The sequence below is a fragment of the Haematobia irritans genome, chromosome 3, assembly GCF_050003625.1.
Source record: "Haematobia irritans isolate KBUSLIRL chromosome 3, ASM5000362v1, whole genome shotgun sequence".
NCBI classification, from domain to species: Eukaryota; Metazoa; Arthropoda; class Insecta; order Diptera; family Muscidae; genus Haematobia; species Haematobia irritans.
This window is the reverse complement of record NC_134399.1, coordinates 190261133-190288599: the sequence shown is the minus strand read 5'-3', so window position 1 is coordinate 190288599 and position 27467 is coordinate 190261133. Positions and strand designations below refer to the sequence as shown.

The 27467-nt window shown below is 31.5% G+C and overlaps 1 protein-coding gene across 2 annotated transcripts in view; it reads right to left on the bottom strand.

Annotated features, from left to right (window-relative positions):
- The window catches only part of ogre (optic ganglion reduced), a 91083-nt gene that overhangs the window by 32505 nt on the left and 31111 nt on the right, over positions 1-27467 (bottom strand). The window contains exon 1 of one of the 2 annotated variants that reach the window (XM_075300824.1): positions 23309-23910. The exons of the other annotated variant lie outside the window; for it this stretch is intronic. The gene's annotated coding sequence lies outside the window, so the exon portion shown is untranslated. Of the gene's footprint in view, positions 1-23308; positions 23911-27467 lie in introns of those variants that run through there. 2 annotated transcript variants of the gene reach the window in all.

Genomic DNA, 27467 nt, shown 5'->3' with positions numbered 1-27467 from the left:
TTTATTTAGTGAGACGAACACCCCAGATATTTTGAATAAAATTTGCACTTAATTTACTCATTGGGGGAGACAATAAAATCTAACATAACCTGCTGTTACGTGATAGGAATGTATTGTCGAAAGGGTGTTAAAGCGATAGGTGATGATCTTCATATTTTTTATTTAAATAATAGAATTTTATTAGTTATATTAAAAATGGAACATGCAAATAAGTACAACGGGAAGATATGAATTCGAGACGTTTGAACATGTCATATGAGAATTGTGGGTTGTCAAAGGTACCGCGACTAAGATGTGGTTGAATGAATGTCTAAGGAAGAGAGATTACATATCAGTTTTCACATCTGCAATTAATGAAATATGGTCGTAGAGCACAATTTTTAAATGAAATACTTTCTTTTAATAACAAGAAGGAATATTTTGGTTAATATTGTAAAATTTTAACGAAACTGCATAACAAAAGTCGATATCACAAAGATAAGTATATATTTTTCGATAAATCATTAGACGTCATTATTATTTTTTTTCAGTTGTAGAAAAATTCTTCATTTGTGTGGAATTTTTTTTTACCATTTTTTAATTAATTTAACTAACGTGCGCAAAAAAATTTAGGTTCAAGAAAACTTAATAATTTTAATTTCAAAACATAATAATGTTATCAATTCTATAGGATTTACTATTTTGAGTGTAAATTGATTTAAATATTAAAATATATTAAAAAGAGAAAATTTCCTACAGGCATTTCTCAACATTATTGTCATCATTAACACTAAGGGGATTCTCTCTCCATCACTATCAAAAACAAAAAAAATCGAAAATAGATCAGTAAAAACAGTATAAATTTATACATCTTTAATTCAAATTTTATTAAAACTTGATGGGAAATACCCCAAAGCAACTTTCCCAAAGTTTATATTCTTTATAATGGATTATTAGTTAACAGTAATGGCTTTAACGGCGATTTAACAGTAATGGATTTTAACGGCGATTTACACTCTCTCCATGACTAGCTTTTAATCACATCATTACCCTCTCTCCCAAACTTCATACACGCAAAGAAAAAAAGCGTTTGGGATACGTGTACCGAAAAAGTTTTTCTTTTGTTAGAGTTTTTTGAATTGCTTCGAAAAATTTAAACTTTTATCACCAAAAAAATTCGTTTGTTACAAAATTTTTATTTTTTCAATAAAAAATGTTATTTTTGAAACAACAACACAGTCCATTTCGTTTATATCAAACGTTGTTCTTTTCTGACTTTAGGTCTTTAATAAGACACATTTTACAGTTCAAAATTTAATATACTACAATGTAATATTGAACATTTTTTCGGAATATTCCGAACATATCTGGAATATATGTAAAAACAAAAAAAAAAAAAAACAAAAATAAAAAACCTTGGTCGGAGCAGGGATCGAACCCACGACCCTTGGCATGCAAGTCGGACGTAGTAACCACTGCTCCACGGTGCCAAACTAAACGTTTGTTTTTGTTAAATAAACTTTGTTTATTCGGTTCGTGGGCGCCGCAAGCTATGCTATATAAATATAATTTAAATGGATATTTATCTATTGATGACCATACAGAGATAAAAATAAGTTTGAAAACCAATAACTTTTGTTGGAAAAACAATAACAAAATTTGTTAATTTTCCTGCAACAAACTAATTTGTACTTTTAATAACCAATTTTACAAAAAGGTTGTTAGCAATCGTTACCATCAGAAGGCAACAAATAATTTGTGTTCTCAATAACATAATTTGTAAGTAATTTGTTGAGCATCCAACAGTACAAAATATTTGTTGTTGAACGTTACGTTTAATCCTCAACAAATATTTTTGAATTTGAATGAAAAAATTTGTATGTGGTTTGTTGAAGTCTATCAATGACCTGTAACAAATTTATTGGTGTATTGACAAAAAATTAAATTGAAATTGACAGAATTATTGAACCAAAATGGCCGGAACAACTGTGGAGATATTTTGTTAAGTACACACAGAGAAGGAATATGACCAAAATTATATTTTTGGACGGGGAACATGTAACATTGTTGTGTCGAAAATCCTATACTCAGTTTCGTAAATGTATGACGATTTTAAATTTGAGTAGTCCAGGGTCTAGCAAGAATTTTGACCACTTTTTGCCCAGTGATATATATTCTAGTTAATTAGAATTGTAATAACTCTAATCCCGATATTAATATGGTTTTATTAATTATCTCATACAACAAACACATTTAAGAAATTACCAAATTGAAAAATATAAATTTTTCACAGACAGCTCTTTGCTTGCTATCATACACGTGCATGTGCTCATACTCATTTTGTTCTAACGGTATTCTTCGCATACTTCTTTTAGCTTTCGTACATGTTCTCGATGTGCGCGTAACCAGTCTTGTATTTTTGTTTTCATATCGATAGCAGTCAACTATTTTCGCAACAAAATAATTTTTGAAAATTCAGAATATTTCTATTATTTCCTCTGTCAAGCATCTACAAACACATTTCAACAACAAATGCCTGATATTCAATAGACAAATTTGTTGATCATCAGCAGATTTTACATACAAATAAAGTTGTTAATATTTATTTCCAGTTATTTTTTTGTGTGTAACAGGTACATAGCTCAGTGGTTAGTGTGTTGGCTTACAAAGTGCATGGTCCGCGGTTCGATTCTCCGTCCAGGCGAAAGGTAAAAAAATTTATAAAATCGTATAATTTCTTCTACATTGTTGGTATTACAGGAAAAGGTGTTAAGAACTAAAAACCTCGTGGATGTGAGAAAGATGTGAGGGAAAATGAAATTAGCAAGAAAATAATGTTTTTTTTTGAGTTTGTCTTTATGAAATTGTTTTTACATCCTGGAAAAGAATAAACGTTTATCACAAAAAGTATATACTTTTCTTCCAAATACACTTCCTTACAGCGAAAAGCGGAGAAACGAACTTTGTTTGTCTAAAATTTCGTTTGGGAGGAAAGAATTTTTTTTTGCGTGTACCAGACAATAAAAACTAAGGCAGTGTAACTGTTTATATACTGTTAGTGCATATGTTTGTAACACCCAGAAGGAGACGAGATAGACACATGGTGTCTTTGGCAATAATGCTCAGGGTGGGTCCCTGAGTCGATATAACCATGTCCGTCTGTCCGTCCGTCCGTCTGTCTGTGAACACATTTTTGTGATCAAAGTCTAGCTCGCAATTTAAGTCCAATCGCCTTCAAATTTGGCACATGTTCCTAATTTGGGTCAGAATAGAACTCTATTGGTTTTGGAAGAAATCGGTTCAGATTTAGATATAGCTCCCATATATATCTTTCGCCTGATATGCACTAATATGGACCTAGCAGTCAGAGTTTTATACCGATTTGCTTGAAATTTTGTACAAACATAACACTTAGTCGTATAGTCAAGTGGGCAAACTTTTATTGAAATCGGTTCAGATTTAGATATAGCTGCCATATATATCTTTCGCTCGATATGGACTTATATGGCCCCAGAAGCCAGAGGTTTGGCCCAATTTGGTTGAAATTTTGCACTAGGAGTACAATTAGTAGTATAGACAAGTGTGCAAAATTCGATTGAAATCGGTTCAGATTTAGATATAGCTCCCATATATATCTTTCGCCCGATATGGACTAATATGGTCCTAAAAGGAAGAGTATTGGCCCAATTTGGTCGACATTTTGCACAGGGAGTAGATTTAGCATTGTAGCTATGCGTGCCAAATTTGGTTGAAATCGATTCAGATTTAGATATAGCTCCGATATATATCTTTCGCCCGATATGGAATTTTATGGTCCTAGAAGCCAGATTTTTGGCCCAATTTGTTTGAAATTTTGCACTAGGAGCACAATTAGTAGTGCAGTTAAGTGTGCAAAATTTGATTGAAATCGGTTCAGATTTAGATATATCTCCCATATATATCTTTCGCCTGATGTGGACTAATATGGTTCTAATAGCCAGAGTTTTTGCCCAATTTGGTTGAAATTTTGCACAGGGAGTAGATTTAGCATTGTTGCTATGCGTGCCAAATTTGATTTGAAATCGGTTCAGATTTATATATAGCTCTCATATATAGCTTTCGCCCGATTTACACTCATATGACCACAAAGGCCAATGTGTTACTCAGATTTAGTTGAAATTTTGCACAGGGAGTAGAATTAGCATTGTAGCTATGCGTGCCAAATTTGGTTGAAATCGGTTCAGATTTCGGTATAGCTCCCATATATATGTTTTTCTGATTTCGACAAAAATGGTCAAAATACCAACATTTTCCTTGTAAAATCGCCACTGCTTAGTCGAAAAGTTGTAAAAATGACTCTAATTTTCCTTAACTTCTAATACATATATATCGAGCGATAAATCATAAATAAACTTTTGCGAAGTTTCCTTAAAATTGCTTCAGATTTAAATGTTTCCCATATTTTTTTACTAACATTGTGTTACACCCTAGTGCATTAACCGACTTAAATTTTGAGTCTATAGATTTTGTAGAAGTCTATCAAATTCCGTCCAGATCGAGTGATATTTAAATGTATGTATTTGGGACAAACCTTTATATATAGCCCCCAACCCATTTGACGGATGTGATATGGTATCGAAATTTTAGATCTACAAAGTGTTGCAGGGTATAATATAGTCGGTCCCGCCCGACTTTAGACTTTCCTTACTTGTTTTTATTATTGAATTACATTTTACCAAATTTTTGGTCATTATTGTAAGAGATAACTGTTAACCACTACCCTATAATTTCCAATATTGTTAACCTAATGTTACCAAATAACTAATTTTGATTGAATCGAGAAAAGTCCACCCAACTACTGAGCGTAGGAAGGACGTAGTACCAAATTAAGTATACTCCATATCTTCAGAGATAATTAATAACCTGTTGCCATATAATGTTTAGTAGAATTTGTTAAATATTCAATCCAAAAATTGCATAGTTTTGGAATCCCTCTAATCATCTGCTCATTATTTTCGACACACTCACTCTCCCTCTCTCTTTATAAGATATAATCAGAAAAGTATGAAATTGCACAAGTGCTTACATGGGTGGCCAGTCAACATCCACTTTATAAATGCTTTTATGAATCTATGAATGTGTGTGTTTGAGTGTGCATATGTCAGCCCATTTACCCTGTCAATGGGTGGTTTTAGTCAATAACACCTTAACCACCATCATTATCATATTAAGCTACCCCACACCTTGTGTGGTGTGGCGGTGATGTACTAAGCTAGTAAACGAGAGGGGATATCTTAATACAGCACTACAACCAATTCTCTCTGAATGGCAATAATCTGCACAAGGTTTTGCGTCACGGTATGATTTAAGTCACATTCAATTACAATTGTGCAAATGGATTTTACGTATGTATGACAACGCATATTGAATGTTGAGATGAAAAGTAGTTTAAAGCAAAGGTTTGACGTTGAGATTTAATTTGTGAATAATATTTATGTAAGTAAATAAAATAAGTTAATAATATTTTGTGTTATATATGTTCATATATGCTTTTATTGAGTACTTTCTGTAGATTGATGCTCTTATATTTGTATATCGTGTGAGATCTTTATTTAACTTTAATACTTTAAAGTGTGTACTGTATTCAATTTTTTTTTGTTTCACCAAACACTAAATTAGAAATGCGAAAATATATTATTATATATTCTTATCAAATCATGGACGGAATCATGGCAAGTAACTGTGCACTGAAAAAAAAAATATTGACCTAGTATGGAAATTTACGCAATGCTAAGGACAAAATTCTTTAAAATAATGACATTTTAATTAAAAGAAAGTTTATAATCCTTGCTTCACATTTTTTTTCATTAAATTTAGGACACAAATCTTGAAATTTTGCGTCCCTCTGTGGACCTTTGAAGTAAGGCAAATGTTCCTTAAAATAAAGAAAAACATTTTTAATTTAAATAAATAGTCTTTAACTCAACTGACATATTGAATTTTTAAATTTAAGATAAAAATGCTTCAAATATAGGCTAAGACTTATTTTAAGGATTTGCATCTTTGGTTTAAATTTTTTTTAGCATTAAGAAAACAGTTTTTACTTTGAAGTACTTGGCATAATTTGGATTTTGAAACAGGAATTTGCTTGTACATGATTACATTTATTAATATATCGCAAACAGGAAATGAAAATGAGATCTGTATCCAATTTTAATTTTATCGATCCTAGATTTAAAGACAGGGAGGTCCCTAAAAATATCTTTATTTTAAAGAAGCCGCATCTTTGGCTCGGAATCAATACCAAAATCCTTAAAGTGAACATTTTTGGATCCAAGTAAACTTTTTTTTGAGTGTGGAGATTAACAGCGTTCGGGGCGGAATAGTACCCGCCTTTATTAAATAAACTATTAATTTAATATATTTGATTAAACTAAATTACTTAAGTTATTCTGAAATTAAACATATTTTTTATTTTATTATTTTTATTTATTTTATATAATTAATTTAATTTAATAAGTAAATTTATTGGAAAATTAATTTAATATTAATTCAATTCACTCTAACTAAACTCATGTCTAATAATTTAATTAATCTTAACTTTCAATAATTTAAAATAATATAATTCCTACTAATTTTATTTAAATTTATTTATATAGTTAGAACATAATATATACCCCATGTTCCGATAAACCTAATCGCAAAATGTTTGTGGTTATTTTCCTAACCCTAAAATAAAAAAAACTTTGGCAATATAGTTCTCTTTAATGAGAATTTAAAATTGAAATGGAATTGAAGTCCTAGAGTATCTCGACGTTTTCATTATAAAAAATATATAAGTTCTTGCGATTTTGAACTAAATTTAAATAATTCCAATTAATTTAAAGTTTTCTGTGCCATTTGCAATATTTTGTAGAAAGCTTTGACTCAGCGCACTACACATGAAAAAATATTTTCATATTGAAGTGTAAAGTGACCTAAATCTTGGTATTATAAATAATGCAAATATTTAAAAAAAATAATGTACATATTAAAAAAAAATAAATTTAGAATGTAATTTAATCTTCATTGTGTTAAGTTACTGTTGCTCTCAACCTTTATTTTTTACATTACTTTTGATTTTTATACATTCGTAATACTGGTAATTGAAAACCGGTGTTTAAAATCAGAGTCATCACACTACCATACTTAACCAAGAGAGCTGATGGAATACCAACCATTGAAGTTTATATTAAATTTAATTATTCAAATTTAATAAAGTTGACATAAATAAATTTATTGACATATCATTTAATTTTATTTTTTTTTATTTAATTTAATTTTATTTTTATTTATTTTTATTTCATTTTTTATTTATATTTAATTTTATTACTTTTTATTTTTTTTTTTTGTAATTCATTTTGTTTGATTTATTTTCTCCTCTTTTAATTTATTTCAATTCAAATATTAACTTAGTTTATTTAGTTTAGTTTAATTTAATTTTTTTATAATTTTTTTTCTTTTTAAAATTTTTTATTTATTTATTCGTTTATTAACTTAAATTCATCTTCATTCATTTTAATAAGATAATTTTAATTTGAATAAAAATTAATATATTTTTAATATGGTTTTACTTATTTTAACAGAAATTTGATTAAATTGATTATATTTTAGTATAAATTAGCTAAATTAAATGCAATAATCGAAAACAGTGGCCAGGGAACCCAGTATCTATATTTCGACGAAACTGAATTTTCTTCAACGAATGGCTAAATGGCTGTCTGTCACATTGGCTAATACATCCTAAAATATTTAATTTAATTTTTAATCAATATGAACTCAATGTTAATTGAGTGTGGTACGCTTCTGACACATATTTCTTAAAGAATTTTTTGCTCGATTTGCATATAAATTTTGTAGATGTGTATTTACATATTAGAGATTCCAAAGATCAAGTAACACGGCAACACATTTTTATTTATTATTTATTGCAATAAAAAAAAAGCTATAACAAACATTAAAGCTCTACCTACACTGAAAAAAAGCATACTCGGTTCCAAAGATTTTGTCTTTACAAGTAAGGATACTTTTAAGACACAATTCTCTTTTAAATTTAGGTTTTGTGTACTTGCTTCTAGGAAGCAAATTTTAATCTTTCGCTTTCTCAGCTTTTTTTCTTCATATGCTATCAAAGTCCTTTAAAAACAAGTTAACGGCAACTTTATTTTCCAAATTAGGACTCGACTTCCAGTAGAAATTATGCTATGTTTGAAGTAAAAAACTTCTTTAAAATAAAGTTTTGAAAAACATGTCCTATATTTGAACGATTTTTTGCTTTGTAGTCAAGATGCAAAAAGACAACAAATTTAAAGACAATTTCATTAAATTTAAAGAATTTTTCGGAATTATTAAAGTCAAGTTGACCTTAGCCTATAAATTTTTTCTTTCATCTTAAGATGCCCATTTTTAAGTCAAATCACTTAATTATAAGGACAATACGACTTCGTTGAAAAGTTTATCGACTTTTGAACAAGGAAAATAACTTTATTTTAGAAAAATGCGTCTTCTACGCTAAGCAAAATTTGTATTCGTATTTTAAAGACATGAAATCTTTGACCTCACGACAATATTTTTTTCAGTGTACAAAAGCTATCAGCTTTTTTATAGCCCGTTTTGAGGAATCGAATTTAAGTAATTTTATATATACTAAGCCAATCAACAACGGTTGTATATATTTCCATCATTGGCCAAAAACTCAATTTAAATATTTTTTTTTTACAATTATTACACAAAGAAGATTCTCAAAACACTTGTTTCATTTATTGCACTTATATTTACTTAACACCTGGTATTTAGAGAAACTGGAAAAATAATGACTAGAAATGGTAATGAGTTAAACAAATTAAATGTAAACTTGTTGAACAGCAAAGACATATGAGAAACACACTAGAATTTGTGTCAAGTTTGTACTTTGAATACATAATGAAGATGGTTGCTTTCATTAACTTTATGTAAAGTTCGCAATATAACAGTTTTTTTTAATATTAAAGTCTTTAATTTTTTAAGTATCGAACGATGAACCGATCGTATTGCAATGGTGTAGAGATCGAAGATAGATGAAGCCGTCTATAAACCTAAAATTAATACAGCTAAAATATTGCAATAAAACCCCTATAATAATATCACAGAACTGGAAGCTTTAAAATATTGCAATTGAATATTGATTTATTTAAATTTAATTAGGATTAAGTTTATTATTAAAGTCCAAATCAAGCTACTAATATATAGAACAACGGAGGGATAACAAATTTATTTTATTTGGGTGCAAGAGATTCGACTTCGTCTTCATTCCTTCTTAAGACTCTTAAGAACGATAGATATCTACCTTAGAACTGGTAGTGTTTCAAAGATGAGCCAGCAAGATGCAATGGTTAGCATGCAAGCCTTGCATATAAAGATGTACGGATTCAATCCCAGTTTAGACCGAATACTAAAAATCTTTTCAGCGATGGATTATCGCCTTTCAGAGATGTACCGTGATGTAATGGTTAGCACGCCTTGCTTTAATCCCACCCTAAAATATTTACGAACAACACTCAGTAATGCTGGCGACATTTCTGAGTGTTTCAAAGTGGTATCACCGCAATGTGAAACGTCGTTCGGACTCGGCTATAAAAAGGAGGTCTCTTGTCATTGATCCACATATCAGCACTCATTGTTAAGATAGAAGTATCTCAATGGGCTGAATAGTCTAATGACGATTTCGATTTGTAAAACATGTGGTGTCCCCACAAAACGAAATTTTATGTTCGATTGAAAAATCCAATGCAGCCTACATGGACGAAAAATACTGTTTTTCATAAGTTTGGGTGTAAAAATTATATAGTTGGAACTCAGATTTTTTAATACAATATTTTTAAGTGCAAGCATACAATGTTCATAAACTAGCATAACATGTTTGGAACATATATGTTAATATTTTACAACCTATTATGTTTGGGACATAAAAATTTTGCAAATATAATATGCTTGGATGCAAACATATATTAATTTAGAAATAGACTATAAACATATATGTGTTTAGCAAGAAAGACCTAGAGTTTGGGACATAAAATTTTTGCAAATATAATATGCTTGGATGCAAACATATATTAATTTAGAAATAGCCTATAAACATATATGTGTTTAGAAAGAAAGACCCATACTCTCTAGGTGCAAGTAAAAGAATGGAAGTAACCAATTGGCGCCTTAAAAATATATATACACAAAGAAAATTTCATTAACATTTTTTCTACGTGTCTAAGGTGAAATATAATATATTTGAACAACGCAAACAATATTTTCTTTGGACCAATCCTGAAAATATATATGCTTGAAGCATAATGTGTTTGGGGGATATGTTACAGAAGCGATTTTTTGTTTTGTTGAGGGTGTACCCAAAATGTGAATGCTCGATTGACGCGGTGTAGCCAAGAGCACAGCTTTGTATTCAATCCGTGTTTTTATACCCTCCACCATAGGATGGAGGTATATTAACTTTGTCATTCCGTTTGTAACACATCGAAATATTGCTCTAAGACCCCATAAAGTATATATATTCTGGGTCGTGGTGAAATTCTGAGTCGATCTGAGCATGTCCGTCCGTCCGTCCGTCCGTCTGTTGAAATCACGCTAACTTCCGAACGAAACAAGCTATCGACTTGAAACTTGGCACAAGTAGTTGTTATTGATGTAGGTCGGATGGTATTGCAAATGGGCCATATCGGTCCACTTTTACGTATAGCCCCCATATAAACGGACCCCCAAATTTGACTTGCGATTGCTCTGAGAGAAGCAAATTTCATCCGATCCGGCTGAAATTTGGGACATGGTGTTAGTATATGGTCTCTAACAACCATGCAAAAATTAGTTCATACCAGTCCACTTTTACGTATAGCCCCCATATAAACCGATCCCCCGGTTTGGCTTGCGGATCCTCTAAGAGGAGCAAATTTCATCCGATCCGTCTGAAATTTGGTACATGGTGTTAGTATATGTTCTCTAATGACCATGCAAAAATTAGTCCACATCGGCCCATAATTATATATAGCCCCCATATAAACCGATCCCCAGATGTGACTTCCGTAGCCTCTTAGAGGAGCAAAAGTCATCCGATCCGATTGAAATTTGGTACGTGGTGTTAGTATATTGTCTCTAACAACCATGCCAAAATTGGTCCATATCGATCCATAATTATATATAGCCCCCATATAGGCCGATCCCCAGATTTGACCTCCGGAGCCTCTTAGAGGAGCAAAATTCATCCGATCTGGTTGAAATTTGGTACGTGGTGTTAGTATATGGTATCCAACAACCATGCAGGAATTGGTCCATATCGGTCCATAATTATATATAGCCCCCATATAAATCGATCCCCAGATTTGGCTTGCGGAGCCTCTAAGAGAAAAAATTTCATCCGATCTGGTTGAAATTTGGTACGTGGTGTCAGCACATGATAACGGTTCATAATCATGGTTGCCACTCGAGCCAAAAATAATCTACCAAAATTTTATTTCTATAGAAAATTTGTTAAAATTTTATTTCTATAGAAAATTTTTGTTAAAATTTTATTTCGATAGAAAATCTTGCCAAAATTTTATTTCTATAGAAAATTTTGTCAAAATTTTATTTCTATAGAAAATTTTGTCAAAATTTTATTTCTATAGAAAATTTTGTCAAAATTTTATTTCTATAGAAAATTTTGTCAAAATTTTATTTCTATAGAAAATTTTGTCAAAATTTTATTTCTATAGAAAATTTTGTCAAAATTGTTTTTCTATAGAAAATTTTTTCCAAATTTTATTTCTATAGATTTTTTTTCCAAATTTTACTTCTATAGAAAATGTTGTCAAAATTTTATTTCTATAGAAAATTTTTGTTAAAATTTTATTTCTTTAGAAAATCTTGTCAAAATTTTATTTCTATAGAAAATTTAGTCAAAATTTTATTTCTATCGAAAATTTTGTTAAAATTTTATTTCTATAGAAGCCAAGTGAAAATTTAATTTATATAGAAAATTTTGTTAAAATTTTTTTATGTCTATAGAAAATTTTGTCAAACTGAATTATATACGTATTTGATCGATCTTTTTTGATTTAATATAACCACGTATGGACTTACATACAATTTAGAAGACGGTGTTAGGAGGTTTTAAGATACCTTGCCATCGGCAAGCGTTACCGCAACTTAAGTAATTCGATTGTGGATGGCAGTGTTTAGAAGATGTTTTTACGCAATCCATGGTGGAGGGTACATAAGCTTCGGCCTGGCCGATATTGTATCAGTGTTGCATATTTTTGTGTGTTTACAAACGCAAAGATTGTGACCTTGCAGCGTTGTTCGGCAACATTGTGGCAACACCAGAAAATGTCCCATATGAATTCAATTTTTTTTTGAACATAGAAAATTTTTGTCGAAAAAATTTTGTTTTCTCGGCAAAAAATACATAGTTGCTGAAACCAGATATATAATTTTTGAGAAAATAATATGGTTGCGACAAACATGTTCCATGTTCACCGTCTAAAAATAAAATGTTGCTCTTGAAACATGTTTGAGGTGATCATATTCCTTCTCTGGGTGTGCTGACTGTCATATATCTGTCAACGAGGTATATGAGCATTTAAAATTGCATCTTCTCCCATCTACCTCCCCACAGTAGCATACCAGAGAATCTGATGTTTTATAAAGATTAGTAATTACCTTACATCCCAGCAAAAAAAGCGTTGACAAAAAAGGTAGTGAAAATGAAGATGATTTTAACATGGGCTTGTCAGAGCACGGATGTCCACCATTTCAACAGCCGTTGAACTGAATTTGCATCACTTCTTAAGGTGTAATTAGAATTCAGTGTTTTGGATATGAATTTAAAAATTATATGATATGATATTAATAATTTTTATAATTTTTATGACGCTAGTCTGCAATTTTTCTAGAATGGATTTACTTCGACATAATTTAAATAATTTGTTCCACTTCTTTAATTCTTACTCTGTTTTTAAACTATCTTAAACAAAAGAACTTAAAATTACCCATTAAAAATGTGAAAACTACGAGCCATAACATTTTTTTTGCTGGTATACTCCTGTGGAAGCAAAATCATTTGGTATGCGTCTAGATATTTGCAAGCTATTAGGATGGTGTATGATTTTTTGAAGTGTTACCATGGTTGTAAAGACTCCAGACAGTGTTGCCAGTATTGGGGATTATTCCCCAAATTGGGAATATTTTTGCGTCAATGGGGACGACATTTCTGAGTTGGGGACTTGGGGATTTGTTATATGTAGAAAAATTTCTCAAAATTTCAATTCTATGTAGAAAATTTTCTTGAAATTTTATTTGTATGTAGAAAACTTTTTCAAAATTTTGTTTCTACATAGAATATTTTGTCTTTGAAAAATCTACCAAAACACCAAACTATAAAAAATCTACCATTTCTGGTAGAATTCTACCAATTTTGGCAAATGATACCACCCAAGAGACAAGAGCCAGAAAAATACTGGAGACAAGAGCCAGAAAAATAATCTACCATTTCTGGTAGAATTCTACCAATTTTGGAAAATGATACCACCCAATTTTACTACATGAATATTTAGAAGTAAATTTTCGTTCATAAATACAAGGTGACCGAACTCCCATTTTCATATTTCCAGCATTTTGGTGTTGTGGTTTGAAATCGTGATCTTATTGCGGCTTGCTGGATTTGACAAAATTTGATTTTTAAAGTATTAATGATTTTCTACAGCAGAGCCTTTTGCTTTGTTTGTTTCTTTTTTTCAAAAAAAAAAAAAAACTTGTAAAAAATCTATTGGGGATTTTTGTGAGGAATTTAAGTTTAAATTGGGGATTTTTGGATTTTGAAAACATGATAATTTGGGGACAAGCATTAGCGTAGCTAGACAATTTTCCTAGGGGGGGCTATAGCTCCCCTAGCTAACAATTTATAGACTGAACTTATAGGTTCAATTATTGTTTTATTTCCTAAAAAAAAAATACAAAAATAGACATCAAAATAATACATAATAAAGCATCTAAAAGTAGTTCCACACTTTTCCCACCAAAAAAATTGGGATTTGTTTTAAAGGCACAACTTTAAAAGCACTTCCAAAAATGTCCTCACAAAGAAGTTAATTATATTAACTACACAGGAAGTTTTTTACTTCAGTTTTTTCATATTTTAATCCGTAATTTTTGTTTTCTTTTTTTAAATAGTTTAAAAAAAGAGTAAGAATAAATAAAATGGTAAAAATTATTCAAATTTTGCCACAAAAATGCTAACCCATTATAGAAAAATCGATAATTTTTGAAAATATTCAAACAAGCGTTAGATGCATTAAAAATCATAAAAAAATATAAAAATTATTATAAATTAATGTTTCTTGAAGCTCGAGGTCTTTATAAATATTTATATAATTCTAACAAAAGTACGACCAAAAATCAAATAAAAACCGAATAAAAATTATTTATTTTGGAAAATATCACACAACGATATGGATCACACCGTAAGAAGTGATTCAAATTTATTGCAACGATGGACATTCGTTCTATGACGAGTTCCTATTACATTCATCGCTTCTCCGCCAATTTTGCACCACTTCCGGACCCAAAAAGAAAATGTTCACTTCTTTTTTGGCGACTCTTTTTTGCAGCATTATTAAGATATTAATTTATGAAAGCATAGTTTTAATACCAATTACTATTTTTTAGTTAAGATGACTAAACCAGACTAAACAATATAATAAAGGAGCTTTACAGACTGTTTATGTATGTCGAATGAGTTCTGTGGATCGACTAAAATGGAAACGAACAGCTGAATTTATAACCAAAAAATAGCTGTTTCTATGCATTTCAGTCGATCGATTGAACTCGTTCGACATACAGAAACAGGCTGTTAGTTATTCAACTAAACCATAAGTTCGATCACAGCTCTATTTCATAAATACCAGACTTCAAACATTGCCATCGGCAACTGCTACCACAACCCAAGTAATTCGATTGTGCATGAAAGTCTTTAGCGGAACTTTGTGCGGTTGTATATACTTGTTTAATTTTTATAAAAATGTAAAATCGTAAATAGGTTTTCAAATTCTGGGGGGGTCTAAGCCCCCTCCCCAGAGGCCTTCCTACGCTTATGGGGACAAGAGCCAGAAAAATACTAGCAACACTGACTCCAGATTTAAATCCACCTACACGCAAAGAAAAAAAACGTTTGGAAAACGTGTACCGAAAACGTTTTTCTATTGTTAGAGTTTTTTGAATTGCTTCGAAAATTTTAAACTTTTATCACCAAAAAAAATCGTTTGTTTCAAAATTTTTATTTTTTCAATAAAAAAAGTTATTTTTGAAATAACAACACAGTCCATTTCGTTTATATCAAACACTGTTCTTTTCTGACTTTAGGTCTTTAATAAGACACATTTTACAGTTCAAAATTTAATATAGTACAATGTAATGTTGAACATTTTTTCGGAATCTTCCGAATATATCTGGAATATATATAAAAAAACAAAAGCAAAAAAAAAAAGTTTTGGCCGAAGCAGGGATCGAACCCACGACCCTTGGCATGAGAGTCGGACGTAGCTACCACTGCTCCACGGTGCCAAACTAAATGTTTGTTTCTGTTAAATAAACTTTGTTTATTTGGTTCGTGGGCGCCGCAAGCTATGCTATATAAATATAACTTATATGGATATTTATCTATTGATGACCATAACAGGTACATAGCTCAGTGGTTAGTGTGTTGGCTTACAATGTGCATGGTCCGCGGTTCGATTCTCCGTCCAGGCGAAAGGTAAAAAAAATTTTAAAAATTTATAAAATCGTATAATTTCTTCTACATTGTTGGTATTACAGGAAAAGGTGTTAAGAACTAAAAATCCTCGTGGATGTGAGAAAGATGTGAGTGACAATGCAATTAGCAAGAAAATAATGTTTTTTTTTGAGCTAGTCTTTATGAAATTGTTTTTACATCCTGGAAAAGAATAAACGTTTATCACAAAAAGTATATACTTTTCTTCCAAATACACTTCCTTACAGCGAAAAGCAAATGAGAAACGAACTTTGTTTGTCTAAAATTTCGTTTGGGAGGAAAGAATTATTTTTTTGCGTGTATATTTAATAATATGATCGATTTCTTTTAGTACAGAATACCCGATTCGGTACAGAAAACACAGTACTCATTTATCCAGGGCATGTCCAAAAATGTACAACACTGGCATCAGCTGTTTAAAACCAGTCCCAGAAATGCTCAAATAGTAATAAATATTTACTGTTGTGATTATTTATACCACTTTTAATTTCGACAAACTATTTAATCACAATAAATTGTTTATGTGGATCGAGGCAACGTCACTTTATCAAACAAGTCTGACGCGATTTGCACTGATGTGATATTCCGGATGGAACACTAGTGCAACGATATATCTTGTCGATAGCTCATACAAATATTGCTTTTACTAAAACAGTCCTAATGTTTATTTAATTTTTATTTTTGATTATTATTTATGTGACTTAAAATATTCTCAAGCTTCCATTAAGATTCATAACTTCCTTAACATATTTTCATTAAATCTCAAATAAACCCTAGATCATATCTTTCTTCCTGTTATACATTTTAAAATGAACTCAAGAAAACTTAAATCTCTTTATAATGAGTGCTATCTTTACAGGTCAGACTTAAAACAAAGAATTCCCAGTTTCCTAAAGAACATACCACCTGGTTCTGGAAATTAATTGTCTTTCATGCAATGTCATACACAAATGAAACGACAAGTAAGATTGGTATAAGTCTGGAATATAGCATGACAATGGAACGGAAGTCAATAGTTGCAGTATTCGTGAGCAAAGGTTGGTTACCCCGAAACGAAAGTAAAGTTTCCCAAAGAAACAAATACAGATACTGTAGATAGCTGGTAGACTGACGTTGAATTTACCCAAGTAATTATGACGATGGATATTTTTGTCCAAGAACCCAAAACTAATCAGAGGAAGGAAATGAAAACCACAAATATATAATGACGTTAATGATTTGGCATTATTTTAAACTGGAAAGTAAATTTCATCTAAAAAAATAACAATCGAAAGAATATGACGTCAAAGAATATGTTAATGAATAGTAACTAAAAAATGTTAATTAAGAAATTTTAATTAAGAATTTTGAACTCATAAATAATAAATAATTGTCTGAGAATATTTCACGTTTTTTATATTAGTATTAGATTATTACGATTATGTTGAAAATAATGAACTTAAGAAAGTTTTTCAATAAACTAAAAATTGTTTTACAAGCTTAAGACCCCAGCAATCAAAGCTCACAAATAAATTCATAATTTTATTGTAAATGTAATTAACAAATATATAAAATAAAATAAATAAATAAAAATTAATTTTGTTACAAATAATAACTTTGATTTTTCAATTTCCCTAAATAGTCTTAATTCTATTTTAGACTTTATTTTTAGAAGTCTGTAAGGTTCTATTCAATAGACCAAATATATAAATAAAAAAATAATTTATTGCAATTTTTATAAAATGTTAGACTTATTGAATATTTAAATTTGAATTTTCTTAGACTTATGCCATTATGGAAAATTCTACGTTTATATCCTTGTTTTTTTTTTTTTTTTTTTTTTTAATTTTGACAAAAAACATATTGGACATAAACGGCAATCGACATTTGGACGACCTATAATTTTTACTTTACAAATCACGAACAATAAATATGTTCCTGATTAATTCTAAATATTTCTGAATTTCTAATATTTCAACAATAATTCTAATATTTCAACAATAATTTTAATATTCTATAAAGCCCCAAAAATATATAAACAATATAACAAATATGTCCGTAAGTTCGGCCAGGTCGAATCTTATGTACCCTCCACCATGGATTGCGTAGAAAATTCTACGAAAGACTGTCATCCACAAATTTCAACTCACTCGGATGAAATTTACTCCTCCAAGAGGCTCCAAAACCAAATCTCGGGATCGGTTTATATGGGGGCTATAAATGATTATGGACCACTTTTGGCATGGTTGTTAAATATCATATACTACCACCACCAACCAGATCGGATGAAGTTTGCTTCTCCAAAAGGCACCGGAGGTCAAATCTGGCGATCGGTTTATATGGGAGCTATATATAATTACAATTCTTGCATGGTTGTTGGATACCATATACTAACATCACGTACCAAATTTCAACCGAATGGGACGAATTTTGCTCTTCCAAGATACTCCGGAGCTCAAATCTGGGGATCGGTTTATATGGGGCCTATATATAATTATGGACCGATATGGACCAAAGTTTTGCATAGTCATTAGAGACCATATACTAACATCATGTACCAAATTTCAGCCGGATCGGATGAAATTTGTTTCTCTTAGAGGCTCTGCAAGCAAAATCGGGGGATCGGTTTATATGGGGGCTATATATAATTATGGAGCGATGTGGATCAATTTTTGCATGGTTGTTAGAGACCATATACTAACACCATGTACCAAATTTCAGCCAGATCGGATGAAATTTGCTTCTCTTAGAGGCTCCGCAAGCCAAATCGAGGGATCGGTTTATATGGGGGCTATATATAATTATGGAGCGATGTGGATCAATTTAGAGACCATATACTAACACCATGTACCAAATTTCAGCCGGATCGGATGAAATTTGCTTCTCTTAGAGGCCTCGCAATCCAATTTTGGGGGTCCGTTTATATGGGGGCTATACGTAATAGTGGACCGATATAGCCCATTTGCAATACCATCCGACCTACATACATCAATAACAACTCCTTGTGCCAAGTTTCAAGTCGATAGCGTGTTTCGTTCGGAAGTTAGCGTGATTTCAACAGACGTACGGACGGACATGCTCAGATCGACTCTGAATTTCACCACGACCCAGAATATATATACTTTATGGGAACTTAGATCAATATTTCGATGTGTTACAAACGGAATGACAAAGTTAATATACCCCCCATCCTATGGTGGAGGGTATAATTACTACAATAAAGTTAGTTTAGGTGGCTGTCCGATGTGTCAGGCTCACTTAAACTATTCATTCCATTGTGATACCACATTGGTGAACTAATCTCCTATCACTGAGTGCTGCCCGATTCCATGTTAAGCTCAATGACAAGGGACCTCATTTTTAGAGAAGCTTTGAAACCCTCAGAAATGTCACCAGCATTACTGAGGTGGGATAATCCACTGCTGAAAATTTTTTTTGGTGTTCGGTCGAAACAGGAATCGAACCCACGACCTTGTGTATGCAAGACGGGCCTGCTAACCATTGCACCACGGTGGCTCTTACTACTACAATAAAATGCACCTCTGTATCATTTGACTTCACACACTCAAAAAAGTTTACTTGGATCCAAATATTTTCCCTTAAGGATTTTGGTATTGATTCCGAGCCAAAGATGCAGCTTCTTTAAAATAAAGAATTTTTTTTGGCGACCTATCTGGCTTTAAATCTAGGACCAATGAAATTAAAATTAGGATAATATCTCATTTATCAAATTTCCATTCCCTTTTCGCGGTTTATAAATAAGGGTACTCACGTACAAACACATTTCAGTTTAAAAATCAAAATTATAACGGATGCTTCAAAGTAAAAAATGTCTTGTTACTTTCAAAAAAAAAAAAACAAATGTAAACCAAAGACACTAAATCCTCAAAATAATTCTTAGCCTATATTTGAAGCGTTTTTATGTTAAATCTAAAGTTTGAATATTTCAGTTAATTTAATGACAATTTCTTTAAATCAAAAAAGTGTTTCTTTAGTTTAAGGAAAATTAGCCTTAGTTTAAAGACATGCGTCTTTAACGGAGGGACGCAAATTTACAAAATTTGTGTCCTAAAGTTAATGAAAAAAATTTTTGAAGCATAGATTATAAACTCTATTTTACTTAAAATTTCATTATTTTAAAGAAATTTGTTCTTAATATTTTGTAAATTTCGCATCCTAAAATTTAGACGTAAATATTTTTTTCAGTGCTTCGAAAACCGGTATATTACATGGAAAATTTACCAAATTTACAATCATGACAAATTTTCAAGTTAATTACCCATCAAAAAATATTCAATTCTAATCACAAACTATCATGACATGCTAATTAAAATTAGTATAAAAGCTACCATATTATAGAAACATTTTTATGATATGTTTAAATAGCCCTAAGGTAATCAACATTTCAGAAGATTTATATTCATAGTAATAAGGCTTATTAATTAGGTGATTATGGTAGAAAGTAATTTGATGTCATAATAACGATATGATAGGCGTTATTATATATGCACTGGAAAAAATATTGAAATTATTTGAAAGATTGAATAACCTACATTTTAAGATATGGAATTAGCAAAATATTAAGAAAAAGTTTCATAAAAAAGGAAGAAATGTTAATTAAAAAGATGTTCATATTTATATTTTTCATAAAAGGTATCTTTAAAGATGCGTCCCTTCTTTTGAAGCCGTATCTCTTTGATGTAGGGATTTCAAGAAACAATTTTAAAATGAACCGATCTCAATGATTAAATATAAAAAGCATTAAATACAGGCTAAGAGTATTTTTATATATCAAACCTCTCGTCTGACAGCTTGCAGATTTAATTCAGTGACAGTTCATTGTATTGGTTACATGCTTACAAAAGCATTTTGATCTATTGTTTCTCGTACCATTGCTTGACTCCACACGCAAAGAACAAAAACCTTTGGAAAACGTGTACCGAAAACGTTTTTCTTTTGTTAGAGTTTTTTGAATTGCTTCGAAGTTTTTAAACTTTTATCACCAAAAAAATTCGTTTGTTACAAAATTTTTATTTTGTCAATAAAAAAAGTTATTTTTGAAACAACAACACAGTCCATTTCGTTTATATCAAACACTGTTCTGTTCTGACTTTAGGTCTTTAATAAGACATATTTTACAGTTCAAACTTTAATATACTAAAATGTAATGTTGAACATGTTTTCGGAATCTTCCGGACATATCTGGCATATATGTAAAAAAAAAAAAAAAAAAAAAACTTTGGTCGAAGCAGGGATCGAACCCACGACCCTTGGCATGCAAGTCGGACGTAGCAACCACTGCTCCACGGTGCCAAACTAAATGTTTGTTTCTGTTAAATAAACTTTGTTTATTCGGTTCGTGGGCGCCGCAAGCTATGCTATATAAATATAACTTATATGGATATTTATCTATTGATGACCATAACAGGTACATAGCTCAGTGGGTAGTGTGTTGGCTTACAAAGTGCATGGTCCGCGGTTCGATTCTCAGTCCAGGCGAAAGGTAAAAAAAATTTTAAAAATTTATAAAATCGTATAATTTCTTCTAAATTGTTGGTATTACAGGAAAAGGTGTTAAGAACTAAAAAACCTCGTGGATGTGAGAAAGATGTGAGGGAAAATGCAATTAGCAAGAAAACAATGTTTTTTTTTTTGAGTTTGTCTTTATGAAATTGTTTTTACATCCTGGAAAAGAATAAACGTTTATCACAAAAAGTATATACTTTTCTTCCAAATACACTTCCTTACAGCGAAAAGCAAATGAGAAACGAACTTTGTTTGTCTAAAATTTCGTTTGGGAGGAAAGAATTATTTTTTTGTGTGCATGATTTTGGTAGTGTTGCATCGCGTCCACCATTGCCACCGTGGTGCAAAGGTTAGCATGCCCGCCTTGCATACACAAGGTCGTGGGTTCGATTCCTGCTTCGACCGAACACCAAAAAGTTTTTCAGCGGTGGATTATCCCACCTCAGTAATGCTGGTGACATTTCTGAGGGTTTCAAAGCTTCTCTAAGTGGTTTCACTGCAATGTGGAACGCCGTTCGGACTCGGCTATAAAAAGGAGGTCCCTTGTCATTGAGGTTAACATGGAATCGGGCAGCACTCAGTGATAAGAGTTCATTAATGTGGTATCACAATGGACTGAATAGTCTAAGTGAGCCTGAAACATCGGGCTACCACCTAACCTAACCTAACCTAAGTGAGCCTGATACATCGAGCTGCCACCTAACCTAACCTGCATCGCGTCCAAACAGTGGATGAAAAAATGGTAACAACACCAGAAATTACCCGAAAAGTAAAGGCCAGAACATGGGGAAATATCATCTATAGTTTATGTATAAATGCCCATTTACTAAATACATTTCCTAATGGTTCCAAAATTGCGTATTTTTCGTTGATTGTTAAAGAAGTTTATAAAAATGCACTTTGGTGCAACATCTAGAAATAAATCGAAACTAATTGGGGAGTCAAAGGGTTAATAATATCCATTGAATAATACACTGGTATTCTGATAGTCTTCATCGCAATTTTTCTCCTATGAATAAATTTAAACTGCTGTTTGATACAAAATTCATCAGAAAAATAGCAAATAGACTTAATCCCCATGCTCCGATATACAGAGTTGTAAAAATGTTCGTTTGGCAATATTCTTGAAACCGACAACATAAAAATTTTGAAAATGTAGTTCACTTTAATGAGAATTGAAGTCCAAAAGTATCTTGTTCTGTTTCTTGAAAGGAAAAAACGATTTTTGCCATTCCAATATTTTGATTAAATCTATTGATATTAAATATGGCAACTCCATGCTACAACACCTTCAAATGGTATGTTAAGAGACAACATTACAATAACATCTGTTCTCTCGCCATTACTTTGTTTATCCTCAAGTACAACTTACACCATGTGTTGGATGATTACGCTAACAAGTCTTGTCAATTGAAGTTGACTGAAACTATAAGCCAACAATGGGCTAATTTGAATGAGCATAACGAAACTGATGGCTGTAAATGAAATTCACTCATGTAGTATGTGTAAGTAAGTATTTGCAACATTCATCAATTACCACATTTTTCAAATATATTTAACTATATAGTCATTACAATCAAGCTTCATTCTTATCATCTGTAAGCTGACATTGAAAGATCAAACTGTGGTGATTACATACGAAATTTTTATGTAGATAGTATGGCCGAATGGAAATGGAATGAAAGCTATGCTGACATGTGAACTTTATGTATAATAAACACTTTCCGGCAATTAATGCTCAAATCAATTAAAAATCTATCATTTTATTGCTATTTATAGTTGGAATGTGAGACATGGGATTTTTTTTTTGTCGTGACTAATATCGCAAAAAAGTTCAAAGTGATCTCGACAGTACAAAAAAAAAAATAATAATAATAATTAAGCAAACGGAAGCAGATATTTATGACATTCAGCCCCAATGTGTTAATTATTATATAAAAGAAAATGCATTTTAAAAACAGGCTGATGTATGACACATCTGAGTATACAATAAAATTTCTGCAATATTCAGAAAGTACTTACAAAATCATTAGTTATGAACTGTGGTAGAATATTGAAGTTGAAATCAAATCGCAACTGTGGTAACAGCATATGAAATAGTCCAGGATTTTCGTTGGCCAATTGCAATGGTTATGATATACAAAGCTCCTGCTATAAATGTTATAGAATTCCAGCAGGTCGATGGATGATGACGATGATGATGCACGTTGAATTTCTTAATAACAATTGAATGATGAACTTGGCAAGTGATTTTATTGCTGTGGGTGGGTAGTATTTCTTTGAATGGCAAAAACAAATTGCCGCTCAAAATGCTAATGAGCCGAGATGTGTAATGCGAATTGTATTCCCAATATACGGACAATGTTGTGGGTGTCTTATTCTCTTTTTTGTTTTGTATATATAAATTACACTTTTCTCCACCGAAAATTACGATACATTTTATGGAAAATTTTTTTATTATAATATTCACGTATTATTTTCAAAAATTCTAGCGATATATTTTCGTTCAATTCAATGGGTAATAATAGAAAAATATCGTAGAGAAGAAAAACAAGAATTTCGTTACACGCGTCGCCAGATACTTTAAGCTGAGTACTGTGAACACACAAATACTACACTAATATGCTCGAACAGTGGCTGATGTTCAAGAAGCTCGAAAACACATTTCGAACAAAAACACACAACACTGAATAATACACCACATAGAGCACACACAGGGGCAGGCAAACACACAGCTATAGCAACAAAAATGACAACTACAACAACAACAACTAAGGGAAAGAGATAAATACAACAGTGAGTAAAAACAACAATACTACCACCAAACAGTTCAACTCAAATAGAGGAACAAACAAAATTGTCTATAGCAATAACAACAACAACGACAACAAAACATCAGGCAAACAGCATAACATAAAACCAACAACACTACGGCCAGCAGCCAACCAGCCAGAGACTCAAGCAAAATAATTACAACAACAACAATGACAATCATAGTAAATGCTCTGGAATTGTGGTGTTGAAGGAAAAATAAGATGTATTTTACTTACAGCAATTCACACATTCTATGCACACCAAGTACAACTACGTTGTTGAGAATAAGTGCTGGACGCGAGAGAGAGAAAAATTTCATAAATTCAATGAAATATCTACCACCACCATATCAATCCTCAAACCCCGCTTAATATAACCAACACCAATGATATGAGAATCATATGGAGAAAGAGAAATTAAATTGTACAGAATTCCCTCAATACAAAATCGGCATGGGAGGCAGTCGGGCCATAAAATGGGATCTCAGATTTAAATTTGTTTGCATTTAACTCAAAAGTAATTCACAGTAACCAATACACACATATCTTCTCAATTTACGCTCTCTCTCCCATTTAGCCACATACCACTCTCAGATATTGTAACTTGAAATATACATCTTATGTTGTTGGTTGGAAACTGATGTATCAAACAAATGGGGTGGGGGACAGCTGCAAAAATTCAACATGTTGCAAATGTGTACATAAAAAACAGATGGCATTCTCTGGAGTACAGGAGAACATCCTAAGGAAAATATAAACAAAACTCCCGAATAGAAAATCTAAAGACCATATGAGAGTAACAAGCCTTCAGAATGGTCCCGTATTTTATAAATGACTACTGTTACGAGGGTGGGAAAAAAAGTGTTGTAAACGTTGTGGTATAGTTTTAAGAAATCAGCTCAATACTTAGACTTGCGTTTGTTTATAAGAGTTTCTATACCGAAGAAGTTTGCTTTCATCAGACGATAGTGGAAAAATGAATGAGTGAGCAATATTTGCAACTATTGGTTGGCCGGCTCAGAGTTTAGAACTCCGTGGTGCAACGGGTAGCATGCATACAAAGGGTCATGGGTCCAATTCCAGTTTCGACTAAAAAACACAAAAAGTTTTTCCCTCCTCCGTAATGCTGATGACATTCCTGAGTGTTTCAAAGGAGTTTCACCGCAATGTGGAACGCCATCTGTGCCCGGCTATAAAAGTTGGTCCCTCGTCGTTGAGTTAGAATCAGACAGCACACAGTGATAAGAGGGAGGTTCGCCACTGTGGTATCACAATGGATTTAATTCCTAACCAAATATGAAAAATTATATAGCCTAAATTTTAGGACATGCAATATACTTCCTTATCTAACGAAAATCATTTTTGATATCAATAAATATCATTTTTGATTTAAAGTACTGATAGGTTTAAAATTCACTGTATTTTTTTTTTTTTTTTAATATGAGGGATAATCTTCAATTTTGAATATAGAAACTGCAAATATAGCCTGGGATTTAATTTGAGGCTTTGCATTTTAGGTTTAAAGTTTTTTAATTATGAAAATATTTTGACTTTGAAGTAAATATAGTAACTATGCGAAGAAAAATTCGATAAATGCGATCTGTATTCTATTTTTAATTTATTTAGCTCCCTAACCATGTGGTAACTTTGATTGGAATCTATACAAAAATCCTAAAGGGAAGGTTAAACCTTTCATTACAAGTCAATTTATTTATTTATTGCTTATTTTAATCATACAGTAAATGTATGAAAAAAGAAAAGTAGCATTGGCTGCTAAGGTCATCAGCTAACAAGTCAATTTTTTAGAGTGTTTAATTCAAACGTTTGGCACAGTGGGTGGAATGATATCAAAATTGGAAGATTTCAATTGTTTGCCAGCAGCTTATTTCACTAGAACGTAAAAATGCTCTCAAAGCATGGGTATTTCGGGTTTTCATTCTTTAGCAATCACTTATCATCTTTGACTGCGACCCTCGTATTTAGTTTAGTTATTGATTGAGAAGCTTCGAAAAACTATTCTTCTAATATATGTTATAGAAATTTGCTGTTTTGTTTTTTACTATAAAAACAAACATCCCTAGTATTTAAAACTAGAGTAGTCAAACCTTTGTCGGTTAATCGTATTTTTTTATAGTTTCGTGGTCATTAAAATACCACAAAAACCACAAAACCTATGAAATAAATACAATGAACGCATGTTCATATGTCATCATTCACGAAACTGATAAACAAAACAAGAAAGTAAAACCAAAAACAACAAAACACCACCGGCCCTTAAGCTACTGATATGTAAAACTTGGCCAACGTTTCAAATTACCAAGAGTCAACAAATAAAAAATGTATTGAGTGAAGAGAGGGAGGACTACGTAGCAGAGTCTCTTTAACATTCAAAATAACATTGACTCGTAATTTATCGATAATACACGATCGGCATAATGTTGTTGTGGCCTACCACTGTTGTTACTATCGATGCAGTCTTTTTGTTGATGGGTTTGTTACCTTTCACTTTGTGTTGTAGGTGCCACGTAGATAAATTTCATTTGTGTTTACAAGAAATGGCTGTTTGGTTGGTTTGTCTTGTATCTTTCTCTCAACCATGCCAACACATCAAATCTCTCATCACGTAGGCCACCAAGCTACGAAGAAGCCGGGTTTTTTTTCACACAACACTCTCACACACACACGCAAGACCAAACTTCAATTCATGTATATGGGCTGAAGAACACACGTTACACGCGTGTTTTTACGCACGTCAGTCATACTGTACAGTGCTGTAGGGTCTCCTTTACGGCAATATATCATTGTGTTAGTCAATCCCACTAGTCCTCTCACATGAGAATGAAATCCTTTATTGTTTTTGTCAGTGTTGCCAACTCCCCAAGGCCAAAAAGCACCAAAAATATATTATAAATTCTAACATACCACCTTCCACCACAAAATCGAAAATTAAATGCTCTACTAAAAAAAAAAAAAAAAAAAAAAACTTCCGAAGATGTATTATAGAACTTTTGTGAATTGAATTTTATGAAGTTAAGGTGGGTATTAAGATCGAGTTTAGCTGCTCAAATAGTCATTTTTCACTATTACTTTTCTTTAATAATTCATTTTAAGGAATACAAACTTTGTGAAAATTTGCTTTTGGCTATACCCCATCAAGTTATAATAAAATTTGCAGCAAATATGCATAATTTTATGCCTTTTTTTACTGATATAGTTTTCACTTTTGCGGCAAAACTCAAACTTAGTACTCACCATTATGAAACGCTATTCTAGTATACACCTTGATCAGTTTTAATGCTTTCGTCCAATTCATTTTGATCAGTGATGTTTTTCAACTTTCAAAATATTAAATATTAATATATATATAT